Source organism: Zalophus californianus, chromosome 3 (assembly GCF_009762305.2).
Source record: "Zalophus californianus isolate mZalCal1 chromosome 3, mZalCal1.pri.v2, whole genome shotgun sequence".
NCBI lineage: Eukaryota > Metazoa > Chordata > Mammalia > Carnivora > Otariidae > Zalophus > Zalophus californianus.
In genome coordinates, this window is record NC_045597.1 from 123,646,717 (window position 1) to 123,674,027 (window position 27,311).

Here is a 27,311-nt window from a genome sequence, read left to right on the forward strand (position 1 = left end):
TCTAGAAATTCAATTTGCCTCTTTCCTTTGTTGGATTCTTGTTTCCTTACTCACATCTTCCTCTTTCTTGGCTTATTCTCGTCCTTTAGTAGCATACATGTTCCAAAAGATTCCTGGGGCGGGGGGGGGAAGGATGTAAAGAAAGCAAAGTTTTTGAGATTTGCCTGTTTGAAAACATCTTTTTTCCTATCTTCATATTTGATCATTCAGCTGAGCAGAGAATTGGATTGGAAAGATATTCCCTCAGAATCTTGAAGGCATTGCTTCATTAGCTTTCAGCTTCTGGTCTTGAGAGTTCAATGCTACTCTATTTCCTCATCACCTTTCTTTTTCTTTCTGGAAGCTTTTACATTTTTTTTATCCTTACCGGGGATTTTACCATGCTGTGCCTGGGTATGGGTCATTTTCATTTCTCCATCTTAATGGGACCCTTCCCATCCTTTATTCTGGGCTGTGTTCCTCTGTCTGTGATGGTTCATTCTATGTGTCAGCTTGGCTGGGCCACAGGTGCCCACATACGAGGTTAAACATTATTCTGGGTGTGTCTGGGAGTGTTTCCGGATGAGATTAACATTTGAATCAGTAGACTGAGTAAAGCAGAGTGCCCTCAGCAGTGTGGGTAGGCCCCATTCAATTCCACTGAAACTCTGGGGACAGAAGAAAATGTTATATTAGAGAGAATGCAGTTTCTCTGCCTGACTGCCTACCACCTGGGCTGTTGGTGTTCTGTCTTTGGCCTGAGACTCGAACTGGAGCTCTACCGCTGGCTCTCCTGGTTTTCTAGCTCGTTGATTGCAGATCTTGGGACTAATTGGTCTCCATATTCAAGTAAGCTGATTCTGTATAATAAATATATTACATTTATAGGTACCTATACTATTGGTTCTGGTTTTCTGGAGAACCCAGACTCATACAGTATCTGACAATTTCTGCCTCTCTCTTTGTCCTCTTCTTGAAATCCCTATTAAGCAGATATTGAACCTCTTGAATTGCCCTTCTTTTCTTCCCTTTCCTTTTTTGTCCTACTTTTGAGAAATTCTTCAACTTTATCTTTCAACCGCTCTATTCCATTTTTTATTTAAATCAACATATTTTTAATTTCTAAAGCTCTTTCTTGTTCTTTAATTATTCCATTGTCTTAGCACACTATTTTTATTTTTTAAGATTTTATTTATTCATTTGACAGAGAGAGAAAGACAGAGAGAGAGGGAACACAAGCAGGGGGAGTGGGAGAGGGAGAAGCAGGCTTCCCATTGAGCAGGGAGCCCGATGCGGGGCTCGATCCCAGGAACCTGGGATCATGACCTGAGCCGAAGGCAGACGCCCAATCACTGAACCACCCAGGCACCCCGTTAGAACACTATTTTTATCCCAAGAATGCAATAGCATCAATTACCTTTCAGAGGGTAGTAATAGTTTGTTTGAGATTTTTGTAGAGGCCGCTTTTAGGCAACAACAGGCTTGAGCAATGGAAACTTGCTCAAGGTAACAGGGCCCACAGCGACCACCGACCGCCGAATGGTGGTCTGAAGGCAAACAGGCTCATTAAACAACCCACCTTGACATAGCCATAGACCTTAACTGACCAGTCGGCTACTTAGAACCTGGCACAGTTCCTAAGATGACCGGAAAAGGGGGGAAATCCCATACAGCCCCCATACTCCCTCTCTCTGCCCTCTAACTAGAGCCCCTCACCACCGCCCCATCAGTCTCTGCTTTGCTGTGCTGCCCGTTTTTACTCCCTTGTTGCGTGTTCGATAAACTTCGATGTCCGTTGTTCTGCCTCTGGTGAATTCTTCCTGGCCCGTGCCACCGGCCTCCACCTGACCTGGAAGCCCCCCAGTGTTCTTCTGCTCCTTGCACGGCCTTTGATTCTCCTGAGTTTCCTTTTTTTCTGTTGTTTCATTACTTTTCTTTATGTAAGAAGTTTTCCTCAAAAGTCTTCCAGTTCATATTAAAACTGAGGTGCTCAAAGCTTGACTGGAAGCTTGGACAATGCAAACAGGGCTTGTCCAATGGTGAGTTTCACTGTAGGGTAATCAGGTGGAGCTTGGATGTTTTACTGGACAACCCTAAAAGCCAATGGGTCTTTTTCTTGGGTCCTCTCCAAAGAAGTGTTATCCAGTCTGCTGAGTGAAAGCTATAGGCTTCCCTGCTAGCATTCTGGGGACTGAGGATGGGAGCAGGCCTGGGCATCACCCTGTGGTATGCAGCCTTTCACTCAATCCCTCGGTCTTCTGTCCCGTGCCTCATCCCCACATTCAGCTGTGCCTGGCATCATCCCTGAGTCCAGAGTATCTTTGGCATAATCTCTTCATCAACAAACCTCCCATTTCCTTCTTGGGTTGGGGATGTAATCACTGGACTTCAGGGGGTAGAGTAGAAGTTCAAGGGGTCTAACTGCTCCTTATGCAAACTCTCAACTAATTTTCCTATGTTTATCTCACATCTTGCTCCTCCTTTGAAGGTGTCTAGCTTCTGAGTCTTTCAGGGGTTCCAGGCCATGAATCAGTTTGCTTTTCACTGGCAATTCCCTCTGCAGAAACGTAAGCTTCAGTTCTTACTGCTCTAACACTTCAGTTACTACCTAGCCTTCACTTTTAACCTTCTAAAATGTTGTCTCTATCGAGGTCTCTGTTCTACTGACCCTGTATTGTCTCTTTACATCTTCACTGTCATTTTGGTGAGGTTTTAGGATAAAGCATAAATGAACACAAAACACACGTTCTAAAAGATACACAAGAGTCCTGTGCCATCTGTAAGCCGAGCACCATTCTCTGTTCTGCCAAGGTGCTGGCTGTGGGCTGGCATGCTCAGCCTCCCCAGCCTCCTCTTCATGATTACACATACACAAAACGTTTGATTCTGTATTTTGTGTCCAGATCTTGGTTTTGTCACTTAACAAAATGTCTTGGAGCTACTTCCGTATTAGTACTTACAGGCCTATCTCATTCTTTTTAATGACTGCATAGTATTCAACGGTATGAATTTATCACGATTTATTTAACCACTTCCCCACTCTTTTTACATTTTATGCATGCACATAGACACATATCTATACATGCATGCATTCATATTGTCTTACAAGTAAATTAAGTGCCTAAAATTGCATAAATATCAAATAATCATATTTATGCAAGGAAGGGATCTAAAGAATATCCAATATCATATACATAGACATCTTCACTATTGACTTACGTCTAATAGTGATTGACTAGAACCATCTCCACTGCCTTCAAAATCAGCGATCTTAGGTTTCCCCTTCAGTTGAAGATACATCAGAAATTAAGCGCCAACATCCTTGAAACTCTGCAAGCCCATAGATGTAGATTTATGTAAATGGAAAACCAGGATTCAATTTACTATTTATATTTTTACAGAACAGGTAATGTATTCTCCACTAATCGGATTTTATGTCAATCAGAGTCCTGACAGGAAACAGATGGCATTTTCCAATGGGGAACTGAGGAGAATTTAAGGAAGGGACCATTTTCAGTGGTGTTTCAGGGTTTAAGGAAACCGGAATGGGACGGCGAAGCACTTTGGGGCTACAACAGAGAGAGCCTTTGCCACTTCTGGGCCCGAGGGTCAAGAAACAAGAGTTACTGGGCTCAGAGAGTGAGTCTGGCTGTACGACGGGCCCCCTGCAGGAGCTGTGGCTTCGCGGAGGGACCCACCGACCTTCAGCAGCCAGAGGAGGAGGAGCTGGGGGGAACATCTGACCTCACTCTTCATCCTGTAGTTTTGCTAAATCTGACAACCCTGGGGGGGAAGAGTAGAGTCAGTGTGGAGGGGCAGGCAGAGAAGCTTCCTCTTACCTGAAAGAGCAGTGTGTTACTGTGCTCATTAGTAGCCGTGTCTGTGGACCTTGGGCCAAAGCCAGACAGGTGCCAAGAATCACAGACAATGTATTTATCCAGTCATGATAATGACTTCATTAAGTCAGCTCTGAAAGTTGCCCACATCTTGGCTTATAATTCCAATTATATAGAAAAGAGACTACGTATAAAAGGAGTCAATAAAAACGAAAAAGCAAACTTTTCATTAAGAGTCAATAAAAATGAAAAAGTAAAAACATCCCCTTGTTGTCCCCTCTCATTAGTATTTGGTTTCTTTATTATTCCAGCCCATGGGTCTGCAAATAAGATATGGCATCAGTAGCTGAATGGAATGTCTCTGTCCAGGCGTTAGGAGAAAAATGCCATCATGAATAGAGGCTAAACAGACCAGAGGATGCAAGAGGGAGAACTTGAGCAAAGTGTGGGAACCAACCTTACATTTGTAATAAACATCAATTCGTGACAGAAACAACAAAGAAGAATATGGATGGGGCCAATAAGAAAGCAGAGTCTCTCACAAATCAGTATGATTGAATAGTAGTCTGGTAATTCCTAAGCAGCAATCTTCTTTATGAATAAAATTGATTTTAATGGGGCACCTGGGTGGCTCAGTTGGTTAAGCAACTGCCTTTGGCTCAGGTCATGATCTCGGGGTCCTGGGATCAGGCCTGGCATGGGCTCCCTGCTCCGCGGGAAGCCTGCTTCTCCCTCTCCCACTCCCCCTGCCTGTGTTCCCTCTCTCGCTGTCTCTCTCTCTCTGTCAAATAAATAAACAAAATCTTTAAAAAAATTGATTTTAGGGCGCCTGGGTGGCTCAGTTGGTTAAGCGACTGCCTTCGGCTCAGGTCATGATCCTGGAGTCCCGGGATCGAGTCCCGCATCAGGCTCCCTGCTCAGCAGGGAGTCTGCTTCTCCCTCTGAACTTCTTCCTTCTCATGCTCTCTCTCTACCATTCTCTCTCTCTCTCTCAATAAATAAATAAAAATCTTTAAAAAAAAGATGTTTAAAAAATTGATTTTAATTTATAAGCAAAGAGAAAAAAAAATAGAGACGGAGTGTCTGTAGTCATTCTCACCTTAAAATAATAAATCTGAGGGGCACCTGGGTAGTGCAGTTAGTTGGGTGTCTGACTCTTGGTTTCAGCTTAGGTCCTGATGGCAAGGTCATGGATCGAGCCCCACTTTGGGCACCTTGCTCAGTGCAGAGTCTGGCTTAGGACTCTCTCCCTTTCCCTCTACCCCTCCCCATTGCATGCTCTCTCTCTCTCTTTCTCTCTAAAAGTAAATATATAAATCTTTAAATAATAATAATAATAATAGATCTGATTAGATGGGGGGAGAAAAAGCCCCAAGGAAGCACTAAAATTTTATAGGTTTGGAAACTATTTTTCCCCTTAAGTCTTTTTTAACTTAAGGACAGATTCTATTTATTCCATTTCCTAGTTCATCTATTTACTGCCAAAATATGACATTTTTATAGGTTTGACATGTTATACTTTTTATTATAAAATTTGTTTTTCGAAAAAGTACTGAGGAAGAAAAACTATTTTAAGATTCTGCCATTTGGCTCAACAGCTGTAAGAGAGTTTGTACTCATTTTTAGTGATGAACTACTATATACCTTGAGGCCTAGGCAAGTCCAAGATTCTGGTTTCCAAATAATGACCCACATAGCACAGTGATCTACCTGGGACAGATCACTTTTTAACACACCCTCTCTATGTGACAAAAATAACTTTTAAAGGTTTTATTTATTTATTTGAGAGAGAGTGAGTAAGAGAGCATGAGCAGGGGGAGCGGCAGGCTGAGGGAGAGAGAGAAGCAGGCTCCCTGCTCAGCGGGGAGCCTGACGTGGGGCTCGATCCCAGGACCCCAGGATTATGACCTGAGCCGAAGGTAGACACTTAACCGACTGAGCCACCCAGGCACCCCTCATATTATTTATCTCTAAAAATAATCATGTCATTAAAAAAACAAACATTATAGTAAAAAAAAAAAGGATTGGATTAATTCTGTTTAATTACATTATAGTAGGTCTTTTTTAAAAGGAGCAGGAACATATAAAGAAAGGCTTCCAAAAATTGTGACTACAAGGGGGTAACACAAGGATCTTTGCAGTGATGGAACAATTCTCTGTCTCGATTGTGGTGGTGGTGACACAAACCCCCATGGGATAAAATTGTACAAGAACTGTATACGCACCCACAAATGAGTGCACGCAAAAAATAATGAACACGGGATGAGGGCTATGGATTGCACCAAGGTCAATGTCCTGGCTTTGATACTGCACTACAGTCAGGTTAAGATTACAGCATTGGGGGCGCCTGGGTGAGTGTCAGAGTATCAGGATCTCTGTGCACTATTTTTTACAACTTTCTGTGAATCTGTAATTATTTCAAAACTTAAAAATTCTTTGAGAGGTTACATACTGTGTGATTCCATTTTTTTAATATTCTCAGAAAGACAAAAGTATGGCAACAAAGAGAGGGTGGTTGCCAGGGGTAGGAAAAGGGTAGGACTACAAAGGAGTAGCACTGAGAGATTTTAGGGGTGATGGAACAGTCCTGTATCTTGATTGTGGTTGTGGTTACATGAATCTGTACATGTGCTAAAATTCATAGAATTGTATACCAACAAAATGTCAATTTTACTGTATGTTAATTTTTAAAAATTTTGTCATCATCTTAAATATTTTTTGAAAACTGTTGAAAGCTTTGGAATCAGTCGCTTTCACTTCAATATTGGATACTGATCTCACTTATATGAGGAATCTAAAAAAAAAAAAAAAACAGACTCATAGTAGATTTGGGAAACAATCTGTTGGTTACCGGAAGGGGGAGGGGTTGAGGGTGAAGGGAATTAAGAGGTACAAACTTCCAGTTATAAAATAAATAAGTCACCAGGATATAATGTACAACGTAGGGAATATAGTCAATAATATTGTAATAACTTTGTATGGTGGCAGATGGTATCTTATCATGGGGATCATTTCATAATACATGAAAATATCAAATCACTATGATGTACACCTGAAACTAATGGATACTGTATGTCAATTATACTTCAATAAATAAATAAGTAAATATCGGGTTACTGGGCACGTTAGTCTCAGTTATCTTATCTGTCAAATGGTAATATTAATATCCATCTAAGGATAACGTATGTAAAGGCCTTAGTATGTTACCTAGCACTGGGAAAACACTGATTGAATAGCATTACTTATTTTTATTTACTTTTTATTTGGGGAATTCATTCTGTAAGGAAATTTAGAATAAGCAGAGGAGATAACTGGATCTTTCTCATGAAAAATTGTATTTCTTAGAGCACACCCTTTGCCTTATCTGATTCAACCTTTTCACTGAGCTATTTTATAACTCAACTTGTAGATATGTGATAGCAATGCAAAGTAATTATCTGGTGTCATGCAAATAAATTCTGTGGTAGAATTGTGGTGTGGTGGTTTAAACTCACCTCCCACACACCCCTGAACCCCCACCTAAGTGAAAAATGCCAGTTGTGTGTCCCTATGTAAACTCATTTCAACATTTCTTTACTCCACATAAAATGGTGGTTCTTTTGATTTTTCCTTTGAACCAGTTACACTGTATTTCCAGTTTCTTCCCTGAATAATGAATTAAGTAAAATCTTTAACATGGGTTCATTTTATATCTGCTCGAGAGTCATGATTTTACCATTTTCAGAAATCTATCCTTTAACAATTTTACAGCTGGGGGCGCTTGGGTGGCTCAGTTGGTTAAGCGACTGCCTTCGGCTCAGGTCATGATCCTGTAGTCCAGGGATCGAGTCCCGCATCGGGCTCCCTGCTCAGCGAGGAACCTGCTTCTCCCTCTGGCCCTCCCCCCTCTCATGTGCTCTCTCTCTCTCATTCTCACTCTCTCAAAATAAATAAATAAATCTTAAAAAAAAAACAATTTTATAGCTGGAAAATGCTGAAAGACAATGTAAAATTGTAATAAAATCACTCTGCACAGCATCTTATGTACTAAGTCCTTTTGGCTAGTCTTTTTTTTTTTTTTTTTTTAAGATTTTATTTATTGGGTGCCTGGGTGGCTCAGATGGTTAAGCGTCTGCCTTCGGCTCAGGTCATGATCCCGGGGTCCTGGGATCGAGTCCCACATCGGGCTCCCTGCTCCTTGGGAGCCTGCTTCTCCCTCTGCTTCTCTCTCTCTCTCCCTCTCTCTCCCTCTCTCATGAATAAATAAATAAAATCTTTAAAAAAAAAAGATTTTATTTATTTATTTGAGAGAGAGAGAATGAGAGATAGAGAGCACGAGAGGGAAGAGGGTCAGAGGGAGAAGCAGACTCCCCGCTGAGCAGGGAGCCCGATGCGGGACTCGATCCCTGGACTCCAGGATCATGACCTGAGCCGAAGGCAGTCGCTTAACCAACTGAGTCACCCAGGCGCCCTGGCTAGTCTTAATTATCTGGAATTTTAGTGTCTTAGAAATAAATTGTCCTGATAACCAAATAAAGTTTTTTGTTACCCTTATTAGTATTTGAACAGAGGAGGTCCTTAATAAATATTTGCTAAGTGAATCAATAGAATTGGTATTTCATCTGAGATTCCTCAATCAGGTGGAAAGACAGCCCTTAACTTTTGTACTCGTGGGCTGAGGCCAAGATCCGCAATGCTCTTATTACTTATTTATGGTTGTTCTGAACTTTATCTGAAATATTATGAATCTAAACTGTGGAGATATTAGAAATTTACTGTACACCTTTGCCCCTCACAAATCCTTTCCCCCACCACTATGCCACAAGAAATCATCCTTTGCATTGTTTTCTTTTTAGTTAGAGTTCACAGAAAAAGAAGGAAAACTTTTATTTTTATGGTCACCATCAAAACCCTGGTAAAGGTGAGGAGAACCTATAGGCACTCACCAAAAAGTGGGAATAATCTGAATGTCTAAAGGGAAAGTGAACACTTAGAATCAAAATAAAATTTCAAGTGAGGGGGGAAAAAAGGAGGAATGAAAAAATAGTTCTAATTGGATAAAAGTAAGATTTTTCAGAAAGCAGTGGGGTGGGTGTAAGAAAGTATTTACCTGACAATCCACCACGAAAGCGGCTTCAGGGCCCTAGCTGATTTTTGTGTTCTCCTTGGTGAAGACAGAATGATTATGCCTTGGCACAATTTTAAAACAGGAAGAATGAAGGTTTTAAATCACTGTTTTATTGAAGGAAAAAACGGAGTCTGCACCAGAGGATTCAAAAAACCCAGGAAGTGAAGTGTAGCCAACTGCTGCCTGGGGGGATGGGGGGGCCAGGTCTGTACCTGGATCCAGACCAAGTCTGTTTCAAGTTTATTTGATTGAGAATTTCACTTTGAAAAGAGTACTTCACGGGACCTTTGGGAGCTGTCAAATGCTGCCCCCCGGCAGAAGATTAACGGCTCTGTGGACCAGCAGGGAGAAGCCTACTAAATCAGAGGCCCCTTGTTCCTGGGTCTGTGGGCTTACAGGTGGCAATGTAACAGGCTGTGCCTCTCCTGCGGGACTTAAGAGTTTATGGGTCAGAACTAACCGTGTGGACGAAAAGGAGCATTTGAATCCATTTTCCAAACTGCAGATTGAAAAATGGGCCTGAATGAGCCTGCGAAAGAATTATCTGTCTTCTGGAAGGATCCTCAGGAAGTTGATAGCAGTAGTGGCTTCTGGGGAGGGGAACAGCCCTTTTGTGTCTTACTGAAGGGGGGCGGTCAAGTGTAGCAGTTAAGAGCATGACACTGGAAGCTGTGGTCTGTCTTTTCGTTGTGCGGGTTTTCAGCCTGCAGTGGTCTCAGCTGTGAAATGGGGATTATAGTGAGGATTAAACGAGTGAACTCTACGGAATGTGGAACAATGAACATAGTACTACATAAAACTATTGGCTTTTATCATTACATGTATTTGCATATATTACTGAAAATAATGTTATGTTTTTATAGAGCATTAGAAATATTTCTATAAAGCAAATGATTGTCTTATAATCTCTCAGTTTTCTGGCATTTTTTTAAAAGATTTTATTTATTTATTTGACAGAGAGAGACACAGTGAGAGAGGGAACACAAGCAGGGGGAGTGGGAGAGGGAGAAGCAGGCTTCCTGCTGAGCAGGGAGCCCGATGTGGGGCTTGATCCCAGGACCCTGGGATCATGACCTGAGCCAAAGGCAGATGCTTAATGACTGAGCCACCCAGGCGCCCTGGCATTTTCTTTTTATAAATAACGTTTTCTTACAGTTAGACACAACTCTAATGCTCCTTCCTCCCTCTGTCTCCCTTCTTTGCATTTCTCTTCCATGATGCTGCTCTGCTTTAGCTCTGGGGTGGCGGGGAAGTGTGAGGGGTCATTTCTATCAGTTAGCCCCTGGAGCCTGGTTCTCCAGATAGCACCTGACTGCTCCCCAGAGTTTATCAGTAATAGAGGAAATGAAATAATATTTACTGTCCCTCAGGCAATCCTGCACTGCAGGCACCTGCAAAAGAGAGGAAGGTGCTGTCTTCCTCCATTTTATTGTACAATTAGTAAAGGCAAGGGGATGCCTTCTCAAATGTATGCCCAAGGACATGGATGTTAAATAGAACCACTACCCTCCTTCATTAAAAAAATTTTTCAAATATACAAAGAGTTAGAATAGCATAATGAGCCCCCATATATCCAACACCTAGATTTAACAATGTTAACTTTGCTATATTTGCTCCTTGTTTTATTTTTTTTAGTATCTTTTTAAAGATTTTATTTATTTATTTGAGAGAGAGAGCAAGCGGGTGGGGGGGGAAGCGGGGGAGGGACAGAGGGAGAGGGAGAAGCAGGCTTTCTACTGAGCAGAGAGCCCGACGTGGGGCTCGGTCCAAGGACCCCGGGATCATGACCCAAGCCCAAAGGCAGATGGTTAACCAACTGAGCCACCCAGGCACCCCTACGTCCTCCTTGTTTTAAACAAAATTACAGAGCATGATTCCCTTCTTTTCTTTTTTAAAAACAGCTTTATTGAGGTATACTTCATATAGCATACAATTCACCCATTTAAAGAGCACAGTTTAATATTCTTAGTGTATTTACAGATATGTCCAACCATTACCAATATCAATTTGAAAACACTGTCATCACCCCAAAAAGAAACTTTAAATCCTCTAGCTGTTAACCCCACTTCCCACCACTTCCCTAGCCCTAGTCAACTACTAATCTACTTTCTGCCTCTATTATACATTTTGCCTGCCCTAGACGTTTCGTATAAGTGAAATCATAACATATGGTCTTTTGTTACTGGCTACTTACACTCATTTAACATAATATTCTCAAGCTTTACCCATGTTGTAGCATGAGTCAATACTTCATGGCTGAATAACAACCCATTGTTTACATATACCCTATTTTATTTATTCATCAGTTGATGGATATTTGGATTTTTTTCTACTTTGGGACTACTATGAATAAGGCTGCTATGAACAGTAGTCTACAAGCAACATGACATTTTACCCCTAATTTTTTTATATTCAATCTCAAAGAGATAAGGACACTTCCCTACATAATGACAGAATAGCATCCAAATTAGCAATCATCTAATAACCCAATTAAAATACAAGTTTCTTCGATTTCCTCAAAATCTTTTAAGTTTACTTGTTCAAATCAGGATCCAGTCAATACAGCACTTCAATATATTAACATTTGGTTGTTATGTCTCTTGAGTATCTTTTAATAGAAGAGCGCCATCCCACCCGCCTTTTTTTCCTGACATTGGCTTGATGAATAGCCACAACCTCCTTTAAATCACCCTCTGGTTGGGGCACCTGGGTGGCTCAGGCAAGCATCTGACTCTTGATTTCAGCTCAGGTCATGATCTCAGCATCCTGGGATCAAGCCCATGGGATCAAGCCCAGAGTCAGGCTTGGTGCTCACTGGGGAGTCAGCTTCAGGATTCTCCCTCTCCCTCTGTGCCTCCCCACATGCTCTCTCTCAAATAAATAAATCAATCTTTAAAAAAAATAAATCACCTTCTGGCAGCCTATAAGAAAATAGCAGATAGGGCTTCTAATAGCCTCAATCCTAGTTATGTTCATTCATTTTTTTTTTTTTGTAGTGAGTTTGAATTTCAGTCCACAAAATAAGTGTACCTTTCCTTTTCTGTATAGAACTTCCTTTGAGCCCTGCCCTATTCTACTATATGGTGGATACTTAATCATGATTAGGATGGGCTTTTACCTTTCCCCAGGGTGGTGTCCAAGTTCCTGGGGGTTTATAGAATGTAACATGTGTGGGAGGAGGGGCTTGGGTCCCTGGATTACCATGTCCACAGCATCCACTGAGACATCCAGATGGCCCTCTGTCCATTCAGCGCATGCCGATTGGTGCTAGATCAGGCTCCCCTCAGCCTGGAACATGATGTCCTTAGGTCACCTGGTTCTTGGGGCCTTGTCAATGTATTCTTGAGCACATAATAAATATTCTATGGCTCCAATTTTCATCGGGGAGATTAGGCATTCCATGGGGCCATTTTAGGTCTGATTGTGCAGACTTGTGCTGTGTAATATGGCCTCCAGCTACAGGTGGCTGCCAAACACGAAACTGAAATATAGCTCCTCCAGATTGGGATGTGCTATGACTGTAAATATGTACTAGATTTCAAGGACTTCGTGCAAAGAATACAAAATAGCTCATTCACGATTTCTGTATTGATTACATGTGGAAATAGTATTTGAATATATTGGGTTAGATAAAATATTTTATTAAAACTCATTTCACCAGTTTCTTTTTACTTTCTTTAATGTGGCTACTTACGAGAACACTGAAAATTCCATATGTGGCTCAAATTATATTTCTTTTGGACACTGTGTTGGTCTAGACTCTCTACATGGCCATTCCTTCCCTATTCTTCTAACGCCACACCGAAGCAGGGAGAGTTTGGATGTTCTATTAACTGGGCAAGCTCTATTCTGGAATGGGATTCAGCAGAGATTCAGCAGGGTGGGATTCACCAGGGATTCACCAGGCCTCTTTCCTGAGAGGGAACTGACACCAGTATCTCACTTGTTTCTTTTTTTGTCAACTTTCCTTTCTCTTCCCAATTTGACCATATGTAGTCAAGGGTAATACAGTCCTTCAGCCACTCTTCTAAATGTGTTGTGTATACCCCACCTGAGCTTTTGAAGGTCAAAAGCCAATCATTTGACTCTGGTTCTACTGTGTTATTCTTACCCCCAGGCAGTCTGTGGGCAGAACACCCTAGCTGCTGCCGGAATGGGGAGATTTTAAAAAGACACAGGAAATACTGAGAATGAAAACTGCATCATGACTGTACCAAACATCGCCCATTACCTGTCATTCCAGAAACGTATTGTGCAATGATTCTGTGTTAAATGCTATGCGAGGATCTGGGAATACCAAGATGAATGAGACCTTGGTCCTACTCTCAGAAAGAACAGGCCTCGTGGGTGATTCAAGAATGTAAATCCATAGGTGCCGTGGAATGTTAGAGGCACTGTGGCTGAAACATCTGTTCAGGACACTGGAGGGCACAAGGAAAGGGCTAGACTGGCCAATTCTGCTGTGGGGTGGGGGCAGAGCAACCAGGAAATGCAAGTGAAAGCACTATGGAAACGAAACACTTTTTATTATGGACTGTTCTAGTGCCTCAGGAAAAAAAATCTCTTTCTGAGCCTTGGTTTCCTCAACTGAAAATAATGGGGATGATTTTGAGCCGTTCTCTACCTCAGAGCACTGTTGTGAAGGGGAAACGTTCAACAAATATACCAAACTGTTAACATGGTTTGACATTGGTGGTGGAATTATGGGTGATTATTATTTTGTTCTTAATATTCTGAATTACCCAATTTTATATAATGAACAGTATTACTTTTATAGTCCGTAAAAAAAGAACAATTTTATTTTAAATTTTGCCTTTGCTGCCAAACTTCTTGAACTAGTGGTCTAAACTGGCTCCCTCTACTTCCTCCCCATCCACTGAATCCAACCATTGTAATCTGGCTTCCACCCCTCATCCAAAGGTCTCCAATGGCCTCCCACTTGCCAAGGCCGATGACCTCTTTTCAACCCTTGTCCAACTTGACTTCTCCACATCATTAACACAGCTCCTTAAACTTTCTGAAAAATCATTAAGTTATAGTGGTAATGTACCTATACTACAGAAAATAAAAACAAAAACCAAAACCCGGTATCTACAATTGCCACCACCATAATACAACCATGGCCATTTTGGTGTATTTCCTGCTAGTCTTTTTACTTAAGCATATTTTTACATCATTATGGCATAAATGTATATCCAATTTTGAATTTACCACCTCCTTGAAACTGTCCTTATTTCCACAAAACAATTCTTTCCTGGGTTTTCCACAAGTCACCCATCTCTCAAGCTTATACACTAATGCACTAGTATGCATAAAATTTTCCCAAAGTGTTTGTTAAAATGCAGATCCCTGGACTTCACTCTACCTGCTCATTCATATCCTATTTTATTAGGATTGATTTGGCTCCAAGAGCCTATGTTTTCCACTTTCTGTAGCATGTGGTCCAAAGACTGTACCAAAAAACACAGCACTGGACTCACATCTTCACAGCGAACAGCTAACCAAGCAACCCCAAACCCAAAAACAACCTTGCAAACCCAAACCACTGTTTCCTAATCATCAGATTCTCTAGGGCTAGGATTTGACTATCTGTATATTTTTTACGTCCTCCTTGTGATTCTGATGAACCACTGCCTTAACTACAGCTGCACTATTCTATTTGCATTTCCCTGAACACATAGCTCACTTTCAAGTCTCAGAGCCTTTGGCTCTTCACTTGGCCTGGATTCAATTCTTCGTCACATTCTTCCTTGAGCCTAACTCAAAGATGGTCTCTCCTATAAAAATGCACAGAGGCTTCTCTTCCATCTCCTCCACCTTCCTTTCCCACTCGCAAATTAAAGTTAGTCATTTAATGTCTACATCTTTAGGCTGGGCAACGAGCTGCCTGGATGTATGAGTTCCCATTTCTGAGGAACAAATTACTCCAAGACTTAATGGCTTAAAGGATAATAAGCATTTATGATCTCACAGATCTCACAGCATCTGCAGTTCAAGAATTCAGAAGAAGCTTAGCTGGGTAGTCTCTCCCGAAGTTGCGGTCAAGGTGTAGGCCACAGCTGCAGACATCTGAAGGCTTAACTGGGGCTGGAAAAACTACTTTCCAGATGGCACACTCAAGTGGCTACCAAGTTGGAACTAACTGTTGGCAGAAGGCCTCAGTTCCCCTCCCCAGGGATCTCCTCAGGGGCGGCATGTGCATCCTCACAACATGATGGGTGGCTTCCTTCAGAGCCCGTAATCCAAGAGAGAGCAAGGTGAAGCCTGTGATATCTTTTATGACTTAGCCTTGAAGGTTACACACCATCGCATCTGCAGGATTCTATTAGTCACACAGGCTAGCCATAATACAGTACGGAAGATTATGCAAGGATATAAACACCAGGAGGTGAAAATCGTTTGGGGTCTTCTTTGAGGCTGACTACCACAGTGAACATCTATTCTTTTTCTCTATCCATCACCCCTTTCTCTGTGTGGGAAATGCATTTCATGTGGTACAACTGGAGTTGAAACTTCCTCATCTGAGGGGGAAGCAGGTAACCTAAGTATGGCCGATTTGAATATGCTATTCTCCTGGTCAGGGTGGTCAATCAAATGGGCATGCCATCAACTGCAGCCAATCAGAATCTTCCTTGATTTTTGCTAGATGGATTCTGAGGGAGAGGGGGTTTCTATTCCTTTGCTATTTTGATCCCTAAGAATGACTTAAGCTGAAGCTTCTTATAGCCATTGGCTCAGGTTATATCGGAGAAGGCTATCTTTAGTAAGGGGAAATGAGGCCAGCACACAAAGAGAGACAAAGACGAGCAGAGATGAAAAGAGAAAAGGGAGTCCTGATGAAATAATTTGAGCTCCCTTGATCCATCCATGCCTGAAATTTATTTTTTTTAATTTTTATTTTTTCTTAAAGATTTTATTTATTTATTTGAGAGAGAGAGAATGAGAGAGAGAGAGCACATGAGAGGGGGGAGGGTCAGAGGGAGAAGCAGACTCCCCGCCGAAGCCGGGAGCCGGGAGCCTGACGCGGGACTCGATCCAGGGACTCCAGGATCATGACCTGAGCCGGAGGCAGTCGCTTAACCAACTGAGCCGCCCAGGCGCCCCATGCCTGAAATTTATGCTCAGACTTTTGAGTTATATAAATCAATACATTTCATTTTTTGGTTAAGCCACTTTAGGCTGGATTTCTATTCCCTACAAGCAAAACGATTCCCAACAAACCAGCAGGATCCAGATCCTATTTCTCTTGTGTTTCCAGCACTGGGTTCAATTCCTGGTCTCAATTCAAATTTGATGAATAAATAAATTATTATATTTTTATATAAAATCAAACTGACATATGCAAATATTGGGGATTTTTTACAAAGAATTCGCAACTTACCAAGTAACAGTTATAAGAACCCTAAAAGTCCTAGAACCTTGAAATGCTTGCGGATCTGGCCACCCCCAGAGCCATGATGTTAGTCGGCTGAGCTCAAGGTTAGTTTCCTGCAGTTCTGTGATGTGGCTGAGTGAGCGGTTTGCCAGGATCCTGAGTGTACGCAGAACTAGGCTGAAATGGGGAATCAGAGGAGATGCACACCATGCGGTTTGCCAGGATCCTGAGTGTACGCAGAACTAGGCTGAAATGGGGAATCAGAGGATATGCACACCATATTCCCTCCATGACAGGGAAATGGAAAAAGGTCCCGAGTGGACCTCCAAACACTCGCTTCTGTGAGATGTGGGTAAAATTATGTTGCAGGAATTAAAGCAAGTAAATGGTAAAGGACATCCATAAAATGCCGGCTGTGGGCCGGTGGTTTCTGTCTCCTTGAATAACAATGCCCAGGGAGGAACTTGCAAAAGCAAGGCACAAGATCAGATTAATAGCTTTAGGTAAAGAGTTCGCCGAATAATTGTGCCCGTGATAAGATTATCCAACTCTGGGGCGCCTGCGTGGCTCAGTCGGTTACGCGTCTGCCTTCTCAGGTCATGAAACCAGGGTCCTGGGATCGAGCCCCACGTCGGGCTCCCTGCTCCGCGGGGAGTCTGCTTCTCCCTCTACCCTTCCCCCTGCTTGTGATCTCTCTCTCTCACTCTCTCTCACTCTCTCTCTCTTTCTCGTAAATAAATAAAATCTTAAAAAAAAAAAAAGATTATCCAAATCTTGCCCTGGCTGAGGGATTGAAAAGATCAAAAAGAACAGAGAAAAATATGGCTTTATCCAGGGATATTTTGCTGCGACTTACCTTAGTAACCTCACGTGTGTGAACGGTTGATCTAGCATGGAATGATACAGGGAGATAGAAAAGGAAGGAAGCAAAATGTGGAAGAGAGAAAAACAGCTTGTCTGCTGCCTGCCTTTTTCTTCAAAGTCTTACAACACTCGGCAGCTTCGTTGCGTCTAGGAGAACTGTTATACACATCATCGACCAAGTGACAGGTCTTTATTTTTAATTCATTGCAGAAGCCCTGCTGCCCAAATGATGCCTGACAGAAAGACCCCTTGTTGGCAAGGGCCTTTTCTCTAGCCAAGGAAAACCACAGAATTCCTTAGTTTTCCCCTTGGGCTCTTATAGCAAGTCCAGTTTTCTTTAACTCTATAAACTCCTGTGGCTCCTGGTCACATAGCGATGGCTATGTTTCAGAAAGGAGACTCTGATTTCTAAAACAAAGAGTCTGGATGAGACTGGAGAGCCTGGATTCTAGAGTCGGACTGCCTGGGTTCAAATCACTGCTTGTCCACTTACTCACTCTCTAAGATCTAGGGCAAGGCATACTTTGTGCCCGTTTGCTGGAGAGTAAAACGCAGTTCAGCATATGATAATAGAGGACACCTGGGTGGCGCAGTCGGTTGAGCCACCAACTCTTAGTTTTGGCTCAGGTCATGATCCAGGGTCTTCGGATAGAGACCCGCCATCAGGCTCCGCACTTAGCAGGGAGTCTGCTTCAGGATTCTCCCTCTCCCTCTGCTCCTCCCCCGCTTACTCTCTCTCTCTAAAATAAATAAACAACTTAAAAAAAAAAAAAGAATATGATAGTATTTCTTCAAAGAGCTGGGGAAAGTATTAAATGAATACATGTATATGTTTATGTTTAGAGAGAGTTTAGGACATGTAGTAAGCCTTATATAATTCATTTACATTATTATTGTTATGCAGACAAAACCCCCATTTTTCTCTATGAATCTTCCTGAATCTTTGTCATTGTAAGTACATTTTCTTTTGGTCCTCTTTTTTTTTTTCTTTTTCATTAAGTACATCTCATGGTAATTATTTGTGGACCAAATGTTGGTTCACTGGCTTAAGCCAGTTTGGTGGCACTCCATTGTCAGTATCTTGGTGGGGACTCTGCCAATGTGCATCCATAGAGCTAGGGGCTTCTTGCCCTCCATAGGACTACTGGGTGGTGAGGTCCATGCAAGTCAGTGTCTGACCAAATTCCATGTGCAAATACTGATTAGCAATCAAGCATAAGAGTCCTTGTATGCGGGGCGCCTGGGTGGCTCAGTTGGTTAAGCAACTGCCTTCGGCTCAGGTCATGATCCCAGGGTCCTGGGATCGAGCCCCGCATCACGCTCCCTGCTCAGCCAGAAGCCTGCTTCTCCCTCTCCCACTCCCACTGCTTGTGTTCCCTCTCACGCTATCTCTCTCTCTCTCTCTCTCTCTGTCAATTAAATAAATAAATAAAAATCTTTAAAAAAAAAAAGAGTCCTTGTATGCTCCCTGAGCTCAAGGCTCCCAACCAGAACCTTGCAAGAAATGTTTGCTTGAACCAGATACCATGTTGTCCTAAAGCAGGATCCAGCCACACTTCTCATTGACTCAGGTGACAGAATTCTGCATTAAGTGGCAAGCATAGAACTAAACGAGCACCCAAGCTGAGAGCCCTGTTCTGGACTCATCCAAAACTTATGCCCCATTCCTTTAAAGGTGAGATTCCTGTTTAGTACACGTACCTCAAAAATCACGCATTTCACTAATAGAAAGTTCTTTCTAGCATCTCTTACACTAAAGAATAAATCCTCTAGTGTAGATTCAGAAATGAAACGTTCAAGGAGCTGTAGTAGCCACAGATCCCAAGATTTTATTTATTTGACAGAGAGAGACAAAGCAAGAGAGGGAACACAAGCAGGGGGAGTGGGAGAGGGAAGCCTGCTTTTCCCGCAGAGCGGGGAGCCCAATGCAGGGTTCGATCCCACAACTCTGGGATCATGACCTGAGCTGAAGGCAGATGCTTAATGACTGAGCCACCCAGGCACCCCTCTGAAGGCCAAGTTCTAATGAGAGCCCCTCAGTGCTCACAAACCACCCCCTGGAGTTTGTATTCCCCATGAGAGCTTTAAAGTATTCATTAACAACTCTTAGGGTGAATATTAAAACTAATTTTTAAAGCACTCACATATATCTTGCTGTCTATACTGAAGTATTTAAATTATAACAATAATCACCCAATGCCTATGAAACCCTCAGACCGTAACTTGATTTTTTTTTTTTTTTAGGTGACAGACAGTCTACCTATTAAGTCTGATTTTTTGAAGACATTCATAGATTCCTCATTAAAGATGAATAATTAAAATAACATCAGCTGATGAAATACTCTCTTTGCAAGAAATCTTCACAGCTCTTGATTTTATAATCGCTGAAAAATGTGTTTTCAGACACGTGGTGGGTTGTGATTCTACATGTGACTCAGGCACTTTAGAGGTGACACTAGAGCTCTTTAATACCAGGATTATCAGTGGGAAATGGTCCCCAAAGAAATAGATTCCTGATGAAGCTTAAATATCAATATATTGATACAGAAGATCTTTTAAATTCTTACTGTCTATAGAAAACAACTTTGGTTTATGCTAAAAAGCCATGCAGCCAAAACAGTAGAACAGAATTCAATGCCATGTTTATTTAGGACACACCTCATCCCCTTGCTTATGAAACTGAGCTAAAAGTAGGTCACAGTAGGCAAAATATTAAAAGAAAATATAGATATTTATTTTTAGTGTCCTGGATGGTACATAAGTTTGGCTCTAGTTAATTGCACAGAGGGCAGCAGGGGGCATAGCTTTTCTGCGGGATAAGAGAGAGAAGGCAGAAGCCAGGAAAGATTTAAGAAGGGCATTTGCCAAGGACAGAGTTTGTCTAGTGTGAAGTGGGTGGTATAGGGGCTCCTGGCTGGCTCAGTCCCTAGAGCATACAGCCCTTGATCTTGGGGTTGTGAGTTCAAGCCCCATGTTGGGTGTAGAGATTACTTAATAAATAAATAAATAAAATCTGAAGTGGATGGTGTATCACTAAAAACCCAAACCAAAGTTTTTGTTTTTGTTTCTCGTTATTGTGTTGTTAGGGGAAATGAAGGAACCCCACAATTTTGGAGGCATAGCAATTCACTGGGGTGTAAGCATGAAGCTGTTTAACCGCTCCCAGCGCCCTCCGGTGGAATCCCTGGGCAGTGGGCTCCCTTCCCAGTCCTATTTCTAACGCTCAGTCCTCCTCATCATCTCTCAACTTCAATCTCAAGAACAAAACAACACAAAACTTCAATGTCAATCTAGCGGGAGTGGGGGTGGGAGATGTGTCTGCCTTCACACACCCATCTTCTTCTTTCCTAGAGAGGACCACCTGAGGTTTGGGGGAACGAATGAGAGGTGGGATCTCCTCACTTGACTCCTTTGGGCAGGAGGGCAGGAGGGCAGGAGGGCAAGAGGGCAAGAGGGCAGGAGGGCAGGAGGTGCCACGACCAAGGTTGCTGTTGCCTCTCTCACCCTTGTTAAAAAATCTGTTGATTTTATTCCCCACTCTAGCTGCCCATCTTCACCCTCCGTGGGGGCACATATCCTGCCACATAGTCTCTTGACATGGGGTCTGGCTCAACTAAGCCTCTTTTTCTTTCTCTCAGCTCAGGTCTCCCCCTACCCAAGCGGCCCTCTTATACAACATTCTCTTGGAGGTGGTACTGGCCAGGTGGCTCAGGCTCTGTTACTTGTCTACTCCGCTTAGAGGAAATTCTATCCTTGCAGTGCAAAGGGTGGAAATGCAGTCTGGAGCCTCAGGAAGAGGGAATTAGAGCACTTTGTAGGAGACAAGGAGAACAATAGAAAACCATCTTTCATTAACTCAAAGGAATGCATCATTCCTAGAAGGAATGCAATTCCAGGCTGGCGCGGGGAGTGGATAGAGCAAACTCTCAACCCATCTCCTAATTCCAAGCAGTAACTTAATGCCCAGCACATGGACAGAGAACACATCAGATGCTTTAATTGGTGAAAGCAGATACTGCATTTGATTTTAGCTAATAGGCAGAGAAGAGAAATGATTCTACTTAAGCCACACCTTTCCCTTTCACACTTGAGGTGGAAGCTACAGCCTCCAGAGCTCCCCACACCTCTTCAGTGCTCTGAATCTTGCCCTGATATTGCTCTGAACTGTTAAAATGCTCCTGAAGAAAAATCTTTCTTACTGGAAATGATTAGGTTTTCTTCAAGATTTTATTTATTTGGGAGAGAGAGAGCGCGCGAGAGAGCGAGAGCGCGAGCACGAGGGGTGGTGGGTGGGGGGAGGGGCAGAGGGAGAAGCAGATTCCCCGCTGAGCAGGGAGCTCAACCCAGGGATCCCAGGACCCCAGGGTCATGACCTGAGCCAAAGGCAGACGCTTAACCAACTGAGCCACTCAGGTGCCCTGGAAATGATTAGGTTTTGATGTCTTCTTCCTGAGGCCTGATTCAAACCCCTCCTTTGTGTACCAACTCCCTAAACTTAATCATTCCGCTCCATCCCCCCAGCTCGCATATTTTCTGTACCTCTTTGGGAGTCCAGGACAACTCTGGGGCTCAAGTGAATAGATTTTTTTTTTTTTAAGATTTTATTTATTTATTTGAGAGAGAGAGGGAGAGAGAAAGCACGTGTATATACAAGCAGGGGGAACAGCAAAGGGAGAGGGAGAAGCAGATTCCGGCTGAGCAGGGATACTGACCCAGGACCCTGACCCAGGACCCTGGGATCATGACCTGAGCCGAAAGCAGATGCTTAACCAACTGAGCCACCCAGGTGCCCCTAGACTTTTTTTTTTTTTTTTTTGACAGAGAGAGAGCACAAGCAGGGGGAGTGGCATCAGAGACAAAGGGAGAGAGAGAAGCAGGCTCCCTGCTTAGTGCAGGGAGCCCGATGTGGGTCTTGATCCCAGGACCCTGGGATCGCTACCTGAGCCAAAGGCAGACGCTCAACCGTCTGAGCCACCCAGGCGCCCTCTAGACTATTTTTTTTTTTTTGACTTCTTATCACGGGAAATTTCCAAATCGTAGTAATCAAATTTCTACAATGGTTTCATAAAATGAGATCCTAATAAGGTTTATCTGTTTTATTTGATCGAAACATTTCTTACAAGAGGCAGATTACATGAGGTTATGCTGTGGTAGCAGACAGCCCCCAAATCATAGCAGTTTATAACAACTCAGGTTTATTTCCTGCTCACATGAATTACCATTGTGAATCAGCTTCACAGACTCTTCACTCCTGGCCATGGGCTGAAGAAAGAGTCCCCGTTCAGGATACACCCACTTCCTGGCAGATGGAATGAGAAATGGTTAAAATACAATGACTTTTAAAATTTCTGCTCTGAAGTAGCAAATAACACATCTGCTCACATTTCATTGATCAAAGAAAATCACATGGCCAAAGCTGATGTCAGTGTGGAAAAGGGAAGCATAATTCTCTCAAAAAGGAGGGCCACATATATTGGGAATAATGCAATCTGTCATACCTTCTAAGTCTCTTTTAATGTTAGATTTCTCTCCTCATCCTTCCCCACCCCCCAACTTACTAGTTGAAGAAATTCGGTAATTTGTGCTGTAGAATTTCCTATATTCTGGATTTTGCTAATTGCATCCCTGTGGTGTACTTGTTTAACACATTCCTTTGTTCTTCTATTTCTTCTAAATCTGTCATTAAACATACATGCATATTCAGACTCAGGTTCAAATTTTTGGCAAGGATACTTCTAGGTGGTCAGGTGTGTCATTAGTTATTTCTTGCTGTGTAACAAATCGTCCCCCAACTTGGTGGCTTAAAACAACAGTCATCATGTATTATCTCATGGCTTCTGTGCATCAGGGATTCAGACAGGGCACAGGGGGAAGACTTGTCTACCTTATAATTTCTGGGGCCAAGCTGAAAAACTCAGAGGCTGGACTGAAATCACCAAAGGCTTGACTGAGGCTGAAGATGCCTTGTTCAAGCTGGTTCACTCACTTAGTTAGCAAGTTGGGTTAGTAAATGGGTTCTTTTTCTTTGTGGGCCTGTCCATAGGGTGGCTTGAGCATCCTCATAACATGGTAGTGGACTTCCCCCACTGTGATTGATCCAAAAGACCAGTGTCGAAACACCAATGTCTTTTATTACCTAGCTTTTGAATTCACATGCTGACACTTCAACTGGTGACAAAATCAGTCCTCATTCCGGGTGGGAAGTCTACACAAAGGCATAAATGCCAAGAGTGGAGGTTCACTGGGGGTTGGTCACCTTGGAGGTTGGAGGTTACACGTATCAAGGGGTTTTTGATGTTAAAAAAGATAAGTAGGAATAATCTATAGCATGCTGTGTGGGACAATGGTTTCCAGCATTTGAGATGGCATGGTCCAGGAGAATTTCAGGGGGGAAAGTAGGCCTAAGTAGAACTACTAGATCTTTATTTTACCATATAAAGTCACTCAAAAAGAGTAACCTGCTAATTCTACCATCATTATTTTTTCATTTTTTTAAAAGGCCTTTTTTTTTTTAATAGAAGTACTTTATCTCAGAGTGAAGAACTATCAGTTTTGATGTGGAGCAAGGAGAACTGCCCCACAAATGTACAGTGAGAATCCACTTCGAAAACATTCTGTGGTCAAGTGGAGGTTTCACATGCTCTATCATCCCACAGTTCCACTCCCAGCTGTACACCCCGATGAAATGTATACATGCACACACCAGGAACCACGCATAAGAGTGTTCGTGCTGGTATGTTAACAATAGCCCCACACTGGAAACAAACCAAATGCCATCAACAGTGGCTAGATAGACAAACTGATGTATATTCGTACTGTATGCTTCCACTTACATTAAGTTCCCCAACAAGCAATACTAAAGTACAGTGCTTTAGGGTGCATACTTATATGAAAAAAAGTGAAAGAAAAAAAAGAATTAGAGTGTGATTGTGATAAAGATCAAGGGGCGCCTGGGTGGCTCAGTTGGTTAAGCATCTGCTTTCGGCTCAGGTCATGCTCCCAGGGTCCTGGGATCGAGTCCTGCATGGGGCTCCTTGCTCAGAGGGGAGTCTGCTTTTCCCTCTCCCTCTGCCTCTCCCTCTGCTTGTGCTCTCTCTCTCTCTGTCAAATAAATAAATAAAATCTTTTAAAAAAAAGGATAAAGTTATGGTTACATTTGTGGGGAAGGAGGGTTTTCTGATTTTGGAGAGACACAGGTAGACTGTTGAGGTGCTGGCAATGTTTAATTTATTGACCTCAGTGATGGTTACACAGATATTGCCTTGATAACTCATTAAGTGGCACACTTTATGTTTTTTTTCTGTCTGTATGCTATATTTTACCATAAAAAGGCGGTTTTAAAAAGGGAAAAAATTAGTCTTTTTAATTAAAAATTTTAGCTTTAGGGGAAACTTTTTTTTAAAAAGACCATCTGTTTTTTCTTGGCTCCGTTACCCCTCTCCCACCCCTTTCTCTGCACGGGGTGTCCCAGGATCTCTGTTAGTCCCGTCGTCGGCAGCTTCACACTAGAGACTCTCACACACCCCTGATTCAGTGGGGCAGAAGTGGATGTATGGTTGCGCGCGCACACACACACACACACACACTCACGAGGCTTCCCTTCCTGTGCTTCAAGAGGGCACCTTTGCTCCTCTTCCCAGGTTGGCAAGAAGAGGGAATAGCCTCTCCTCACGAACTCTGCAGTTTCCCAAAGACTGCCCCCCCAAATCTCCCCACTTCCCCCTCCCAGGCCTTCTGGGCAGGAATGAGGCAGACCTGCTGACAGGCATTGTCAGCAGGCCCCGCAGGCAGCCCCAGGGCCTGGGAGTGCCCTGGACTAAGAGCCGTGTGGCACTTAGCTTGTAGTTCTCAGCAGTGGGCCCGAAGAGCCCATTTTGGGACCAGGCACTTTATGGCATCCTGTTATGATGTTGATGGAACATCTATTATATGCCAGGCATTTCGCTAGCTGTTTACATGGGGCAATGCTTTATAATTTACAACAGTTTATTTCATCTTCATAACAATTCTATGAAGTAGATGGGTGATATCTAATTATTTCCCCTTTCCAAGAGGCCATCGAGGCTCCTAAGGTTTGAGTATCTTACCTAAAGTCACTGTAAAGGGCTAGCCCTACCTCTGAATACCTACCATACCCAAAACCTCTTGGCAGAAAAGTAACCCTGCCTAACTTCTCAGGCAGGGTTTGTTTGATGCTATCTCCCGACCCACCCCCACTCCCGGTCCACAGTTGATTTGGCCAGAAGAGGTGACCTGACTCAAGGGCAGCCAAGCTATAGGGCAGAGATCAATGGAGGGGCCGCAGGAAAGATCTGCCCACACAGGAATGATGGTGATTGGGGAGAGAATTCGATTATCTTGGAAACGTTTTGTGCAAAATACAAGGAAGGTGTTGTTATAATAGGAAAAGCTTTATAAAAGACTCCAGAGATGAGGAATTTGTGCACAGGTACCATAAGGAGGTAGAAATCATCAATAACCGGGGAGTACGAGTAAGAGTAAGGTTGACTGTGAACAGAGAACATGTATCTACTGATACCAACAGGAGGTGAGTTATTTAAATGACACTGGCGGGAGCCCTAGAAGCAAAGATTTCAGGGGACCAAGTTCCCATAATGATGGGGGAGCAGCACCCCTATTGCTGAGTGGGCTCAGTCCCATCTCTGTTGGCTTCTGTTGTTCAGTTCCCTCTCGACTGTTTTTTTGTTTTTCTTATAAAGATTTTTATTTATTTATTGAGAGCGAGAATGGGAGAGAGAGAGCATGAGAGGGAAGAAGGTCAGAGGGAGAAGCAGACTCCCTACTGAGCAGGGAGCCCGACGCGGGACTCGATCCCGGGACTCCAGGATCATGACCTGAGCAGAAGGCAGTCGCTTAACCAACTGAGCCACCCAGACACCCTCGACTGTTTTTTTGGAAAAGTGTCAGCAGGGGCGCGGGAGGTCGTGGTCCCTGCAGGACGGGCGGCCTACCAGCGCTGTGTGGTGGTGGCGGGGAAGCCACGGCCGCTAGGCTCGGCTCCTGGGGGCTCTGACCCGGGCAGGCGGTGGAGGGCCGGGGGCTCTGACCCGGGCAGGCCGTGGAGGGCCCGGCGCAGCCCCTGCTCTCCCCTGCTCTGCTGCCCCGGGCCACGGGAGGCCGCTTACCGTGCGCGGCAAGCGCCGGCCAACCCAGCAACCCGAGGTTCCCGTTTGGCTGCAACATTGTCTTCTGGGTGCCGGGAGCCCTGTTTCAGGCCATCGGCTTCTGGGCCTGAGGTGAGAAGGGCGTTCTCTGCGGCAGCTCCGGGCTGACAGATCCGGGAGGCCTCCACCCCGCCTGGCAGTTCGTAGTGATAAGAGGCATCATGTTGGTGCTGGGCTTTGCTGGCTGCATCCGGCCCTCCAGGAGATACCTTCCACTCAGGTTTTTCTCAGGCTTCTTCGGTCTCGTCGCCTTCCTGGAGCTGGCAACAGGGATCTCGGCCTTCGTATTCATGGACTGGATTTGAGACCGGCTCAATTTCTTCCTCAACGACAACATCAAGGCCTTTCGGGACAACATTGACCTCCAGAAGCTCATTGACTTTGCTCAGGAATATCGGTCTTGCTGCGGAGCCCGGGGGCCTAAAGACTGGAACCTCAGTATTTATTTCAACTACACTGACTTGAACCCCAGCCGGGAGCGCTGCAGGGTACCCTTCTCCAGCTGCCTCAGGGACCCTGCGGAAGGTGTCCTCAACAGCCTGTGTGGCTAGGTCCTCCGGCTCAAACTGGAGCTGCAGCAGCAGGGCTCTCTCTGCACTGAAGGCTACTGCGTGGGCCAGTTCGACAAGTGGCTGCAGGACAACCTGATTCCTGTGGCTGGGGTCTTTGTGGCCATCGCCCTCCTCCAGATCGTTGGTATCTCTCTGGCCCAGAGCCTTGTGAGTGACATCAAGGCAGTGAAGACCAACTGGTGAGGCTGCCACAGTGGCCATGGCCACCTGCCTGTTCTACCCAGGCACCACCCCCTTCCACTTCCCCTGCCACACCACTGTGCCCATGATGGGCAAGGACACAGGTGTTTCTGCTTGGACCTGAGCTCTGCATGGGGCTTGAGTGTGGGTGTGCTGTGCGCCCCAGCCTGGACTGCCAGTCCTGGAGCTGTGTGCATGGAGGGCGGGTGTGTC

At 43.8% G+C, this 27,311-nt stretch overlaps 1 non-coding gene and 1 pseudogene across 1 annotated transcript; one reads left to right on the forward strand and one right to left on the reverse strand.

The window, feature by feature from the left end:
• Positions 1-27,101, forward strand: part of LOC113920371 — a 56,054-nt pseudogene extending 28,953 nt beyond the window's left edge.
• Positions 21,021-21,212, reverse strand: LOC113921223. Its single transcript, XR_003519611.1, has one exon. It is a non-coding gene; the product is annotated as a U2 spliceosomal RNA (small nuclear RNA).
• Positions 27,102-27,311: the final 210 nt, after the last annotated feature.